Source organism: Nerophis ophidion, linkage group LG23, assembly GCF_033978795.1.
Source record: "Nerophis ophidion isolate RoL-2023_Sa linkage group LG23, RoL_Noph_v1.0, whole genome shotgun sequence".
Lineage (NCBI taxonomy): Eukaryota > Metazoa > Chordata > Actinopteri > Syngnathiformes > Syngnathidae > Nerophis > Nerophis ophidion.
Genome location: NC_084633.1, coordinates 13,536,308 through 13,552,708, shown reverse-complemented (window position 1 = coordinate 13,552,708; position 16,401 = coordinate 13,536,308). Strand labels below are relative to the sequence as shown.

General features: G+C 41.1%; 1 long non-coding RNA gene across 1 annotated transcript in view; it reads left to right on the top strand.

Annotated features, from left to right (window-relative positions):
- Window positions 1-16,401, top strand: part of LOC133541394 (uncharacterized) — an 89,441-nt gene that overhangs the window by 23,307 nt on the left and 49,733 nt on the right. The window contains exon 2 of the long non-coding RNA XR_009803862.1: window positions 1,041-1,281. This is a non-coding gene — a long non-coding RNA (uncharacterized LOC133541394). The remainder of the gene's footprint in view (window positions 1-1,040; window positions 1,282-16,401) is intronic.

The following is a 16,401-nucleotide window of genomic DNA, read 5'->3' as shown; positions in this document are numbered from 1 at the left end:
GGCAAAATTATGAGAAAAGTCATAATTTTACTCAAAAAATGTCAGATTTTACAGGAACAATAGAAACATTGACAATATTGTGATAAAAGTCAGCATTTTGTATTACAAATGTCACCATTTTGCATTAAAAAGTAATACTTTTACACAAAAAGCAATAATTTAATGAGAAAATTTGCAATAATACAAACAAAAATAGTATGAGAACTTGTTCCCAATTTTACAAGAAAAGTCAACACATTTTAAATTTTTTTTAATTTGAATTTTTGTTTGTAATTGTTTTTCAATCTTCATTATTTACTTCAACTTACATATACACATATACGTATTTATTTTATTTATTTCCGATTGTAGCTGGGATAGGCACCAGCGCCCCCCGCTACCCTAAAGGAAATAAGCGGTAGAAAATGGATGGATGTTTTATTAATTTTGGCCAAAAGGGGGCATATTTAAATTTCTTACACCTGTTATTACGTATCTTAGCCAGAGGGGGAGCACTTAAAATGTTTACACACGCTTGTTATTTCATATGTTGACCAGAGGGGGAGCACTTTTAAAACCGACACAATCAATTTGAAAAATCCCTCCTTTTTTGGGACCACCCGAATTTCGATTGATTTCACCACTGCAAATGACACATTCTCTATTAGATGCAATGCTTTTCTGTATTTTGTATTTTTTTTAATCTTCATTATTTACTTCAATTTATTACAGTATCTCTCTATATACATATTTATTTTATTTTTTATTTTTTTATTCATATTGGCCAAAGGTGACGCATTTCAATTTCTTACACACACTTGTTATTTCATATGTTGACCCTCTGCCGAACATATGAAATAACTATGCTAGAATGTCTTCCCAAACCATAGGGGGCGCCATTTTTACAGCCGCAACTGGGATTTTTAAGGCTCACCTTTCAGCGTGACATTCAGTCCTAGGATACAATAATTACTTCTCTAAAAAAAAAAAAAAAAAACTTTTAACATTTTTTTTTTATTTTAAAAATTGTTCATTTTGCTCTTTTTTTTTTTTTTTTACAGTAGAAAGAAAAAAAACAGTGAAGGACACCAGCAGACATCAATCAAGAGGAGTAGGAATATAAACATTCCAGTGCCTGGTTTTGACCTCTTCACCTCCAAAATCCAGCAGACCGGCCTGGGAGACCACACACACACACACACACACGCACACACACACACACGCACACACAAATGGACGGCGGGGGAAGGGAGTGAAAGCCCGCCAGATGCCTATTTAAAAATGAACTCCCTGGCAGCTCAGGTATGTGATCTCGGGTCTTGCTGCTGATCTCCTGTGAGTACTCTGACTTCCACTGAACATGGTGTCATCACTTCCTTCCTTACTGTCTTTCTTGGCTCACATCCAAGTTGTTTATGTTGAAATGTCTTTTTCCATCTTGCAAAACCCCGCAGCTGCTCGCTAACCGCATAAAAACCTCGGAAAAACGTGCTATTAATACACGGAACATGTACGAGAATATGTCAAATATGTTCACTTATGATGTCACTGCCCTGTTTTTATGTGCACTCTTTTATAAGCCTTGCTAATTGTTGTTATTAGGGTTGTACTGGTATACCAGTACTGGTATAGTATCGCGGTACTAATGAATCAAAAACGGTACTATACTCTGTTTGAAAAGTCAGACTGACCATACGTCCTCTTTTCCCCGGTCATGTCCTCTTTTGCAGGGCTGTCCGGGTGGAGTTTCTTAAATACGTCACATGTCCGGCATACTATGCAAATATTAAAAAGCTTTTTGTCAAAAATAAATTGGAATTTCACAAGATAAAGGTCACAATCTCACAAGAAAAACTTAGAATTTTGGCAGTATTATGATAAAAGTCGTCAATCTACTCAACGCAAGTCAAAATTTCACAAGAAAAACTGAGCATTTGTGCAATGTTATGATAAAATTTGGGATCTTACTCTAACAGTTGCAGTTTTGCAAGAAAAGTTTAACAGTTTACCAATTCTATGAAAAATCGTAATTTTACTCTGACAAATGTCACAATTTTATAAGAAAACTTAAAAATGTTGGCAATATGTTAATAATAATAATCGGAAATTTTAAATTTTACTCAAAAAATGTCAGATTTTACAGGAACAACAGAAACATTAGCAATATTGTGATAAGTCAGCATTTTTTTTTATTACAAATGTCACCTTTTTGCATTAAAAAGTAATAATTGTACATGAAAAAGTAATCATTTTATGAGAAAATATTGCAATATTATGTAAACAGAAGGAATATGAGAAATTGTTCTCAATTGCAAAACCAGCAGCTGCTCGCTAACTGCATAAAAACCTCGGAAAAACGTGCTATTAATACACGGAACATGTACGAGAATACGTCAAATATGTTCACTTATGATGTCACTGCCCTGTTTTTATGTGCACTCTTTTATAAGCCTTGCTATTTGTTGTTATTAGGGTTGTACTGGTATAGTATCGCGGTACTAATGAATCAAAAACGGTACTATACTCTGAAAAGTCAGACTGACCATACGTCCTCTTTTCCCCGGTCATGTCCTCTTTTGCAGGGCTGTCTGGGTGGAGTTTCTTAAATACGTCACATGTCCGGCATACTATGCAAATATTAAAAAGCTTTTTGTCAAAAATAAATTGGAATTTCACAAGATAAAGGTCACAATCTCACAAGAAAAACTTAGAATTTTGGCAGTATTATGATAAAAGTAACGCTTTTAATGTGTGCCTCAAAGGAGAGAGTTGGGTCGAAGATAATACCCAGATTCTTTACCGTGTCGCCTTGTTTAATTGTTTGGTTGTCAAATGTTAGAGTTGTATTATTAAATAGAGTTCGGTGTCTAGCAGGACCGATAATCAGCATTTCCGTTTTTTTGGCGTTGAGTTGCAAAAAGTTAGCGGACATCCATTGTTTAATTTCATTAAGACACGCCTCCAGCTGACTACAATCCAGCGTGTTGGTCAGCTTTAGGGGCATGTAGAGTTGGGTGTCATCAGCATAACAGTGAAAGCTAACACCGTATTTGCGTATGAGTATTTTATGAGTCTTAATGTGTTTTAGGAGTCTTACTATGTGTTTTAGGAGTCTTATTATGTGTTTTAGGAGGGGGGGGGGTTACCCACATTTGTGGTCCTCTCCAAGGTTTCCCATAGTCATTCCCATCGACGTCCCACCGGGTTGTGAATTTTTCCTTGCCCTTATGCGGGCGCTGAACCGTGGATCTTGTTGTGGCCTGTGCAGCCCTTTGAGACACTTGTGATATAGGGCTGGATAAACAAACATTGATTGATTGAAACACAACAGAACAAATACCCAGAACCCCTTGTAGCACTAGCTCTTCCGGGACCTTACAATATACACCCCCCACTACAACCAAACCCCACCCATCCCCATAACCCCGCCCACCTCAACCACACCCCCCTCATATCCCAAATTCGGAGGTCTCAAGGTTGGCAAGTATGACACACACGTGGCCACCGCTGCTCACTGCTCCCCTCACCTCCTAGGGGGTGGAACAAGGGGGATGGGTCAAATGAAGAGGACACATTTCACCACACCTAGTGTGTGTGTGTGTGTGTGTGTGTGTGTTACTATCAATGGACCTTTAACTTGAACAAAAACACCATACAAAGATCCTCTAATGACAGGAGTGCTTTGCGGTGTTTAATTTCCAAACGCCGGTCAAAGATATAGTGTGACAGGGACAAAGCTATTTTAGGGATGTCCGACTAGTGTAAGCATATTTTATTGCATTTTTTTTTTTTAGCATTCAGCAGAAAGGACTGGTGTTTTTTTTGTTTTTTTAGACTGGCGCGCAGAAACAATGAGTCACCTCTTCTTATTTTCCATTCTCTGCGCCTGTCTGCGTCCTTCCTTCTCACCCCGCTGACGAGCCGTCCCTGCAGCCGTGTGAGTCCTCCGGAGGTCCGCCGGCCTGGCTTCCACTCGGCCGTGACCGCCCAGCATGGGGCCTGAGGTGCTGGAGGAGGCTAATCCTCCCCCGTCCCTCAGGGGGGGGGGGGGCGACCACGGTCGACTGACTACTGGGACACGAGTATTTAGACACATTGTCATCGCAACAACAGGAAGTCGTGTCGTTATCCGCCCGAATAGTTTCCAGTCTTCTGGTAAAGACATGTTTGCAGTGTTTCTGTGGGGAGTTATTGACATTAATAAGAGATGGGGCTCGATCCGGCTCTGGTTCAGTGCAGTTTTATCAGAACTGGACAGCAAGTGGTCATTTTGGGTCAGGGCTGTCCAAAGTGCGGACCGGGGGCCATTTGTGGCCCGCAGCTAATAGTTAACCGGCCCGCCTGACTTTCTGGAAATGCTATTGCAAAAATAAAAAAAAAACATTAAAAAAAAGCGGAATAAGGTGCAATCTAACTAGAAAAAGTTGGCGTTTTTTTTCTTTTGTCTCTTAATTTTCTTTTTTTTTTGCAATTGCGCCAAAAAAAAAAAAAAATCTAACTCTAATAATTATTGACCTATTCAAGGCTCCAATTATTTCAAATATTTCATTTTAAAATGTTAAATGTGGAAAATATTGCCTATACAGTAAGGCAAAAAAAGTATTTAGTCAGCCACCGATTGTGCAAGTTCTCCCACTTAAAATGATGACAGAGGTCTGTAATTTTCATCAACTGTGAGAGACAGAATGTGAAAAAAAAAATCCAGGAATTCACATCGTAGGAATTTCAAATAATTTTTTTTATAAATTATGGTGGAAAATAAGTATTTGGTCAACCTTTCAAAGCTCTCACTGATGGAAGGAGGTTTTGGCTCAAAATCTCACGATACATGGCCCCATTCATTCTTTCCTTAACACGGATCAATCGTCCTGTCCCCTTAGCAGAAAAACAGCCCCGAAGCATGATGTTTCCACCCCCATGCATTACAGTAGGTTTGGTGTTCTTGGGATGCAACTCAGTATTCTTCTTCCTCCAAACACGACAGGTTGAGTTTATACCAAAAAGTTATATTTTGGTTTCATCTGACCACATGACATTTTCTCAACTCCTCGTTTGAGCTGTAAAACCTACAACTGTGGTTTTTATGGCGTCCCACTGTAAACAAAAAAAATTAACCGGTACTACATATTTTTTTAGGGTAAAAAAAAAACTTTGACAAAACTTTACCGTAAGAAAAAACAGTGGTAGTTTTTTCCAATTTACAATAATATGCTACTAAAAAGAACAAAAACAACAATGCAAATTTTCTGGCAACCAAGATGCCATGTTTTTCCGCTAAAGAAAAAAAAAATCAGTGGTACTGTTTTTCCATTTATCGTAATATGGCAGTTTTTTAACCGTAAAATCTACAAAGTTGTTTTTTCAAGTGTACCAGCATGAATGATAAAAAAAAGAAGGAAAATGTACAATTGATGATCCTTGCATGGTCAGAGGTCATCACAAATGGCCTTTATGGCGCCCGCCTTGTGCAATGGAAATGTAATGTAAAAAGTTGGTCTCAATACTTGCCCATATATGGTCGTGAGAGTGAAAGCTCATTGTGCATGCATTAACCAGGTTTTAATATCTCATATAAAAAAACTCCAAGAAAAGACATTTGCACTCGTGGGAACTTCACCCTCACAAAAAGAGGTCTCCCATGCTGGGGGGGGGGGGTGTTCCTCCACAAGTGCCAACGTGGTCTTGGCGCCATCCCAACAGAGTCAGGGTGCCCCCCCCCCCACCCCCCCTCATACAATCCCCTCCTTGTTGTGTCAGACACTGCATACCCACTGTGGAGCTGCGACGCTCCAGCACTTGCCAGGAAGTGGGGGGGGGGGGGGGGATTACCGTGGGACACATCACCATTGGCTAACTTTGACCTTTCACCTCGGCGGAGAAATGTAGCAAGTGGCCCAGCGAGTGACATTAACTCCTCTCTTTCATCCAGGTGATTTGTCGTCGTCTCTCCCCCCCCCCCCCCCCCCCCACCCCGTCCAGTTTAACTGTTGGTACGTGTTTGGACACATGGAGGGTCTCGCTGCAGCTGCATTCTTAGTGTCCACTGTGCTTTCTTTTCAGCTTTTAGCACTGTCAGCACTTTCTAGGACAAGAGGAGCGCCTTTCTGTCCTGTGAAGGTCGCCTGTTAATGCAAAATGGCATTTTTTATTGCAGTGCCAGTTTTAGTTATTTTCACTACATGCTGTAAGGGACGGCTTCATAGGAAAAAAATCAAAATAAACCTAATATAGAGTTGATATTTTCAAATACAAAAGCCAAAACCAGTGAAGTTGTCACGTTGTGTAAATGGTAAATAAAAACAGACTACAATGATTTGCAAATCCTTTTCAACTTGTATTCAATTGAATAGACTGCAAAGAGAAGATATTTAATGTAATTGCCAATAATCAGGGCTTCACGGTGGAAGAGGGGTTAGTGCGTCTGCTTCACGATACGAAGGTCCTGCAGTCCTGGGTTCAATCCCAGGCTCGGGATCTTACTGTGGGGAGTTTGCATGTTCTCCCCGTGAATGCGTGGGTTCCCTCCGGGTATTCCGGCTTCCTCCCACCTCCAAAGACATGCACCTGGGGATAGGTTGATTAGCAACACTAAATTGGCCCTAGTGTGTGAATGTGAGTGTGAATGTTGTCTGTCTATCTTTGTTGGCCCTGCAATGAGGTGGCGACTTGTCCAGGGTGTACACCGCCTTCCGCCCGATTGTAGCTGATTGCACCCCCCGCAACCCCCAAAGTGAATAAGCGGTAGATGGTTGCAAATAATCATTAATTTACAATTCAATGGCAGCAACAAGTTGCAGAAGAAGTTGGCACAGGGGCATTTTTACCACTGTGTTACATGGCCTTTCCTTTTAACAACACTCAGTAAACATTTGGGAACTGAGGAGACCAATTTTTTAAATTGAATTCTTTCCAATTCTTGATGTACAGCTTAATTTGCTCAACAGTCTCTGTTGTGGTATTTTTACGCTTCATAATGCGCCACACATTTTCAATGGGAGACAGGTCTGGACTACAGGCAGGTCAGTCTAGTACTCGCACTCTTTGTTGTAACACGTGGCTTGGCTTTGTTTTGCTGAAATAAGCAGGGGCGTCCATGATAACGTTGTTTGAATGGCAACATGTATTGCTCCAAAACCTGTATGTACCTTTCAGCATTAATGGTGCCTTCACAGATGTGTAAGTTACCCATGTCTTGGGCAATAATACATCCCCATACCATCAAAGATGATAGCTTTTGAACTTTGCCTCTATAACAATTTGGATGGTTCTTTTCCTCTTTGTTCCGGGGGACAACACGTCCACAGTTCCCAAAAACTATTTGAAATGTGGACTCGTCAGACCTCAGAACACTTTTCCACTTTGCATCAGTCCATCTTAGATGAGTTCGGGTCCAGAGAAGCCGGCGGCGTTTCCGGGTGTTGTTGATAAATGGCTTCGGCTTTGCATAGTAGAGTTTTAACTTGCATTTTCAGATGTAGCGACAAACTGTAGTTACTGACAGTGGTTTTCTGAAGTGTTCCGGAGCCCATGTGGTGATACCCTTTACACACTGATGTCGCTTTTTGATGCAGTACTGCCTGAGGGATCAAAGTTCACGGGCTTAGTCGCTTACGTGCAGTGATTTCTCCAGATTCTCTGAACTTTTTGATGATATTACGGACCGTAGATGGCAAAATCCGTAAATTCCTTGCAATAGCTAGTTGAGAAATGTCGTTCTTAAACTGTTGGACAATTTGCTCGTGCATTTGTTCACAAAGTAGTGACCCAATCCTTGTTTGTGAATGACTGAGCATTTCATTTTATACCCCATCATGGCACACCCACCTGTTCTCAATTATCCTGTCCACCTGTGGGATGTTCCAAATAAGTGTTTGATGAGCATTCCTCAACTTTCTCAGTCTTTTTTGCCCCTTGTGCCAGCTTTTTTTGAAACATGTTGCAGGCATCGAATTCCAAATTAGCTAATATTTGCAAAAAAAACCAAAGTTTTCCAGTTCGAATGTTAAATATCTTGTCTTTGCAGTCTATTCAATTGAATATAAGTTGAAAAAGACTTGCAAATTATTGTATACTGTTTTTATTTACTATTTACACAACGTGACAACTTCATTGGTTTTGGGGTTTGTATATTGATTTATTATATTTTGACCTTTTTTATGTTATATTTGGTTACCAAATGATGGTGATGTGTTTGAAAGCATTGACATGAACTTGTACGCAGGCTTGGTTACATATTCCTCATTTGACCATATTATTGAACAGGAACATTGACTTTATCTGAACATTTATCACATATTTTATAACCGAGGGATTTGAATGAAATAATTTTTTTTTTTTTAAATCTTTACAAAAACCCATAGAGCAGGGGTGTCAAACTCAAATACAGAGTGGGCCAAATTTTAAAACTGAACAAAGCCGCGGGCCAAGGTTGAACAAATTAACCTTTTAATACGGACCCAAACAAGTTTTGCATTGAATATTAAACAAACAAGGCTTATGTAGCTTTATAGTCACATACAAAATTGAGTTTCAAATTATAAAAATGAGTAAAAAAATATCAATGGCATATCATATAAAATGTAAATAAAAATTGGGGGAGCGGGGTTTGGTGGTAGCGGGGGTGTATATTGTAGCGTCCCGGAAGAGTTAGCGCTGCAAGGGATTCTGGGTATTTCTTCTGTTGAGTATATGTTGTGCTACGGTGCTGATGTTCTCCCGGAATGTGTTTGTCATTCTTGTTTGGTGTGGCTTCACAGTGTGGCGCATATTTGTAAAAGTGTTAAAGTTGTTTATACGGCCACCCTCAGTGTGACCCTTATGGCTGTTGATCAAGTATGCCTTGCATTCACTTGTGTGTGTTAAAGCAGCATATATTATGTGACTGGACCGGCACGAAAAAGCGAACGTGACGACAGGCTGTAGAGGACGCTAAAGGCAGTGCCTTCAAGGCACGCCCCAAATATTGTTGTTTGGGTGGAAATCGGGAGAAATTCGGAAGAATGGTTGACCCGGGAGATTTTCGGGAGGGGCACTGAACTTTGGGAGTCTCCCGGGAAAATCGTGAGGGTTGGCAAGTATGAGTATCAGCGGTGAATGCAGTGTTTCAGAGGCATCGCCGCTGTATAATACCGCCGGGCTAGCTCTAATCTTAAATTGATATTACCTCAAGGGGCCAAATGAAATTACACGGGCGGGCCAGAGTTTGATACCCATGCCATAGAGTGCCCATGCCAAGGGGCCGGCCCTGCCGATATTTTTAGTCGATTTTATGCGCCAGGTCACGTCCCGTTAGAACAGGGGGGCCCATTACGTCGATCGCGATCGACTGGTCGATCTCGGAGGGTGTGTCAGTCGATCTCAAGCCAGGCATTAAAAAATAGACATAAAAATGAGCAATCATCAATCATACCAAGACTTCACTTTCGTCAGTTGTTTGACATTCTCGGCACCCGAGGATCTTGTGAGATGACGCTGGCTGCTGCGAGCTCATATTTAAGAAAAAAATCACTAACAGGGCGGACGCAGAGAAACACATTTTATTTCTAGAGACTCCGTACCTACTGTCAAAACTCTAAAGACCGACTGCACAGTTCCTGTCTTCACCATAAAAGACCTGTTTCATCCTGCCTGTGCTAACAAAATAAGAGTCTCAGAAAGCTAGCGTGCACAAGCTAGCAAGCTACGGAGTTTGATGCCAATGTATTTCTCCCCCGCCCTCAGCGACCGCTTTCTCACTTGCTTGCCCACCCGCACACTCACTGACGTCACTCACCTGCTGCCAGACATTAAAGGGCCACACACATATGCTACTCCCATAACAAAGTGTTTAAAAACGAGTATGCAAGTTGGACAAATGAGATGCCAAATCCAACCACTTTCATGTGGTATTGGACAGAAAGGAGGACTTTTTTTTTTCCTCCATTTGAAAATGCGGACGTTATCAGCACCACTGTCTAATTCCAATCAATGCAAGTCATCAGAATCAGGTAATACACCAACTTATATTCTTGTCTTCATGAAAGAAAGGAATCTATGTGTGTTAAACATGCTTGTATTATCATTAAACACCATTAACTTGTTAACAAAGATGTCTCTTTCATAAATAAATAAATATAAATTATAAATAGGAATGAGGTAGATCTCCTCGACTTGCTCAATTGAAAAGTAGCTCGCCTGCAGAAAAAGTGTGAGCGCCCCTGCGTTAGAAGTATGGAAGCAAGACTCTTTCACTCGCCCCTCGCTCAACCAACACTTTACAGTCGTCGTAAATCCGAAGGTAAAGCTTGGAATTAATTTCAGACCACCACGGTTGGACCGAGCCAGCAACCTTGTCGCTTTGTGGAGCATGATGCAGTTTGATGAGGTCATCACTCCTCCGCCAGTAAAGGTCACGCTAACACACATTCGGAGTATCGTCCATCCGGGCAATATCATTATCAGCCGATTAAAAAATGAAAAAAATAAATAAAAAAGTGATACCGTGTCTGATAGCTCATTTTTATGCCGATATAGGCCGATGATATTGTTGGTTGATATCATCGAACATCCTTATCCAGGATGATGCTGTTGAAACGTTGACTGTAATGTGAACCATAAAGCTCACCTATGCTAGTGTTGCTCACGTTTAAGTCCTTGATGTTTTATTTGTTTTATACCACACAGACTTCAACACTAGATGGCAGTAAAAGAACATAATATAAGGTCAATGTCAAAATTATGTACTGTTTTATTTAAATATTGATGATGCGGGATCTGAACCGCGGATGTCGTTGTGGCTTGTGCAGCCCTTTGAGACACTTGTGATTTAGGGCTATATTATAAACATTGATTGATTTAAATTTTGCTAGTAATAGTTCATTTTAATGTTATGTTGGATCCACTATGGACTGGACTTTCACAATATCATGATAGACCCCCAAGAGGGGGGGTTGCCCACATATTGTCAAACCGTGGACTTTGGGGTTTGGATTGTTTTTCCAAGGTAAAGGAAAGTTGGCACGAGCAAGGTACGAGTGTAAGTACATACTTGTTTTTAATACTATAACAAAAAAAAGGCGCGCACAATGGCGGAGAACAAACTTGACTACAAAACAAAACTAGCACTATGGCATGACTAAAGACAAAAAAAACAAAACTCAACAACTGTGACATAAAACAAAACAAAAACTTACGTGGCATGAGCAGGAGGGAAACTATGGGTAGAGTGATTAGCAGGCATGGCATGAAGGGAGTAGGGGTAAAGTCGCCAGGCTGACTTCCTGGCAACTTCCGGTTTAAATAATAGACATAATAATTGCAAACAGGTGTGAGACATGAGGACAGGGGCGTGACATGAGGACGAGGTGAAAATTAATGAGTTGGCATGGTAACAAAGCAAACAAGGAAGTGCAGGAACAGGAACTGAGTGTCCAAAAAACAAAACCGAACATTACCAAAACAAAACATGATCCCATAGACTTGACACATATGCGGTCTTCTCCAAGGTTTCTCTTAGTCATTCTCACCGACGTCCCACTGGGGTGAGTTTTTCCTTGCCCTTATGTGGGCTCTGTACCGCGGATGTCGTTGGGGCTTGTGCAGCCCTTTGAGACACCTGTGATTTGGGGCTATATAAATAAACATTGATTGATGATTGCTTGATTGATTGAGCCACAACATTAAAAAAATACCCAGAACCCCTTGCAGCACCAATTCTTCCAGGAGGCTACAGTATACACCCCACACTACCACCAAACCCCACCCATCCCCTCAACCCCACCTTGTGATTTGGGGCTATATAAATAAACATTGACTGATTGCTAATTATAATTATTGGGGGGGGGGGGAATCGTCCTTATTGTCCGCTGTCTGCGCTGTCGTCCACAAGATGCAGACATTCTCTGAGCAATATATTATTGCACTTTTTTGTTCTGGCTATGTCTACACAAGAAGCAAAACATAAGTTTTGATGAGGCAATTGACGTGTGGGACATAATGGTGGATATAATTTGCAGTAAATGCATAAATTGGTGTTATTGCGACATCGCAATATCCTGAAGGGACTGAGTAGTCAAGTGCAGAGTTACAGTGTTTATGTAAAAAGTGGATAACATGTACAATAATAATAATTATGGGTAGCACTTCTTTGGAGACACACATTTATACTGTATTTTTAATACACACCTATCAAATTTTAGAAGAAATTAATCTTTTTATATGTATTAGCATCAGACTATGAAGCGCAGATATAGACTGGTGTGAAGGATTTTGGAAATGTTTATATACATACCTTAATTGTCTCCAAACAGTGCCTGCAACACAGCAGTAAAACGGCCGAACAAGCAAAACAGAAGTCATCAACATGGACCCAAAATGTGCAGAAGTTAGTTCTTTAATCAGCTAAACAGACTCAATAACTCCCTTGTGACATTTTGGTGGATTTACAAACTGAAGCAAGACAAAAAATATACTATCCATCCATTCATTTCCTACCCCTTATACCTTTCTAAAATTGGCCGTAGTGTGTGAATGTGAGTGTGAATGTTGTCCGTCTATCCGTGTTGGCCTTGCGATGAGGTGGCGACTTGTCCAGGGTGTGCACCGCCTTCCGCTCGATTTTAGCTGAGAAAAAATATACCCTTGTAGGTTAATAATACTACCACGGACACTTGTAAACGTTTTGGCATATTCGGTAATGCTAACGACGCTAGTTTGATTACATTTCAACAGCACATACAAAATATGCATGACAACACTCTTACAAACAACACACATGGGATGCTTTAGTAAGTAAGAATTGTTTTAGTTATATTGTAAAACTTACGAACGTTGCTTGGGGCAATGAATGAACCCTTTGGAGCAGAAACGCTATGGATGGCTGTACATCCGGTTGAAGGAACGAAACAAGAAGTATGTTTTCAAACCCGCAACACCCGCAGTGAGTGAACTAGTCCAAAAGATGGCCCCATAACACAAAAAACAACACCTTTTTGGTGTCTCTGTGCGCGTAATATGAAAACCTATTATTGAATACAAAACATTATGGCCGTTAGCGAAGATAAATCCATAAATTAGCCGCACCGATCTATAAACTGCAGGGTACGAAGCGTAGGAAAAAAGTAGCAGAAAATACAGTAAGTAAAACAAAGCTTATTAGCATTAAAACTACAGTCACACAAAAATGTCAGACTTTACTGAAACCACTTTTTAAAGTTATGATAATTAGAGATCTTTAATAGGTGCATCCCAATACTTTTGTTCAGCTTGTGTAACTTTCTGAGTGTGGGAAAGTAGTTTTAATGACTAACATGATGGTGGCGCTTTTTTAAAGCGATAACTGATGGGCCTTTTGACATCAGGCAGCTGGAGCTACATCACACACACACACACACACACACACACACACACACATTCTTTTATTTCTTACCTTCTTGAGACCGCCAAAAATTGCCAAATTGCCTACCTTTTTAGGTCCACCCTTTGTAGATATGTAGAGATTTGTATTTACAACATTAATAATATATACAAACTCTGCAAATATAAAAAAGTCAAGCTTTTAGTTTGTTTGTTTTTTTAAACATTTTTGTTTGTAATTGGTTTTTAATCTTCATAATTTACTTCAAGTTATTGCAGTATGTCTCTATACACACATTTATTTATACATATATATATATATATATATATATATATATATGGCTTCACGGTGGCAGAGGGGTTAGTGAGTCTGCCTCACAATACGAAGGTCCTGCAGTCCTGGGTTCAAATCCAGGCTCGGGATCTTTCTGTGTGGAGTTTGCATGTTCTCCCCGTGAATGCGTGGGTTCCCTCCGGGTACTCCGGCTTCCTCCCACCTCCAAAGACATGCACCTGGGGATAGGTTGATTGGCAACACTAAATTGGCCCTAGTGTGTGAATGTGAGTGTGAATGTTGTCTGTCTATCTGTGTTGGCCCTGCGATGAGGTGGCGACTTGTCCAGGGTGTACCCCGCCTTCCGCCCGATTGTAGCTGAGATAGGCGCCAGCGCCCCCCGCGACCCCGAAAGGGAATAAGCGGTAGAAAATGGATGGATGGATGGATGGATGGATATATATATATATATATAAAACATATTTATTTTTTTAATTAATTTTTTCCAAAGGGTCACATTTCAATTTCTTACACACACTTGTTATTACATATGTTGGCCAGAGGGGGAGCACTTTTTTTACACACACTTGTTATTTCATACGTTAAGACCCACTCACAGTCAAATTTGAAAAATCCCTCCTTTTCGGGAGCACCCTAATTTTGATGGATTTCACCACCAGGGGTGTAAATGAGACAATCTATTAGATGCAATGCTCCCCAAAAGGGACAAGTGGTAAAAATAGATGGATGGATGTCTTTCTGTTTTGGGACCATGATTTCGATACTAACTTGTTTTACCGATTGTGGAGGGGGGCGTGGCCTGCGGGCCTACCGCGGAACGGGATGCGCAAAAGCCGGCCACGAAGACGACAGGTGCGTGGATGGCCCGGGTGGGCCTTATCTAATCACTTGTTGTCTTTATTAGCAGCATCAGGGAGGAGACCGGTTGTTGGAGCTGCAGTGCGAGCGAAAAACAGACAAAAACAGTCACCTTGCTGGAAAACAAAAGACTGCCACAATTTTATGCAAATAAAACAGTATTGTACCCCGAACCCACTAGAGGGCATCCTCTACACCGGTCCTCATGTGGAAGGTACTTTTCCATGTTGGTGTCTCAAGAACGATAGCAATTCAAGAACAAACACACACACACACACACACACACACACATACACATTCTTGTATTTGTTACCTTCTTGAGACCTCCAAAAAATGCCTGCCTCTTTAGGACCATCCTCTCTAGATATATAGAGATTTGTATTTACAATACGAATAATATATACACACTATGCAAATATAGAAAGGGTAAGCTTTTCAATTTCTTACACACACTTGTTATTACATCTGTTGGCCAGAGGGGGGAGCAATTCAAATTTTTACACACACTTGTTATATCATATGTTAAGACCGACACACAGTTAATTTGAAAAATCCCTCCTTTTTGGGACCACCCTAAAGTTGATAGATTTCACCACCAGGGGTGCAAATGAGACACTCTCTATTAGATGCAATGGTTTTCCGTATTGGGACCATGATTTACTGTATGTCCTAACTTGGTAGGTACTTTTCAAAAGGGAATAAGCGGTAGAAAATGGATGGATGGATGGATTTACTGTATGTCCTAACTTGGTAGGTACTTTTCATTGTTGATGTCTCAAGAAGGATAGACATTCAAGAAAATGCACACATTCACACACACACACACAAACACACACACACATACATGCTTGTATTTCCTACCTTCTTGAGACCTCTGAAAAATACCTACCTCTTTAGGACCACCCATTTCTAGATACATCGAGATTTGTATTTACAACATTAATAATATATACAAACTATGCATATATAAAAAATGTATGCTTTCTGTTTTGTTTTTAATCCATCCATCCATCCATCTTCTTCCGCTTATCCGAGGTCGGGTCGCGGGGGCAGCAGCCTAAGCAAGGAAGCCCAGTCTTCCCTCTCCCCAGCCACTTCGTCTAGCTCTTCCCGGGGGATCCTGAGGCGTTCCCAGGCCAGCCGGGAGACATAGTCTTCCCAACGTGTCCTGGGTCTTCCCCGTGGCCTCCTACCAGTTGGACGTGCCCTAAACACCTCCCTCGGGAGGCGTTTGGGTGGCATCCTGACCAGATGCCCGAACCACCTCATCTGGCTCCTCTCGATGTGGAGGAGCAGCGGCTTTACTTTGAGTTCCTCCCGGATGGCAGAGCTTCTCACCCTATCTCTAAGGGAGAGCTCCGCCACACGGCGGAGGAAACTCATTTCGGCCGCTTGTACCCGTGATCTTATCCTTTCGGTCATGACCCAAAGCTCATGACCATAGGTGAGGATGGGAACGTGGATCGACCGGTAAATTGAGAGCTTTGCCTTCCGGCTCAGCTCCTTCTTCACCACAACGGATCGGTACAACGTCCGCATTACTGAAGACGCCGCACCGATCCGCCTGTCGATCTCACGATCCACTCTTCCCCCACTCGTGAACAAGACTCCTAGGTACTTGAACTCCTCCACTTGGGGCAGGATCTCCTCCACAACCCGGAGATGGCACTCCACCCTTTTGTTTTTAATTTTGTTTGTAATTGTTTTTTTAATCTTCATGATTGACTTCATTAATACAGTATGTCTCTATACACATATTTATTTATTTTTTTTAATTAATTTTGGCCACAGGGGCACTTTTCAATTTCTTACACACACTTGTTATTTCATATGTTAAGACCGACACACAGTTCATTTGAAAAATCCCCTCCTTTTTGGCACCACCCTAATTTTGATGGATTTCACCACCAGGGGTGCAAATGAGACATTCTCTATTA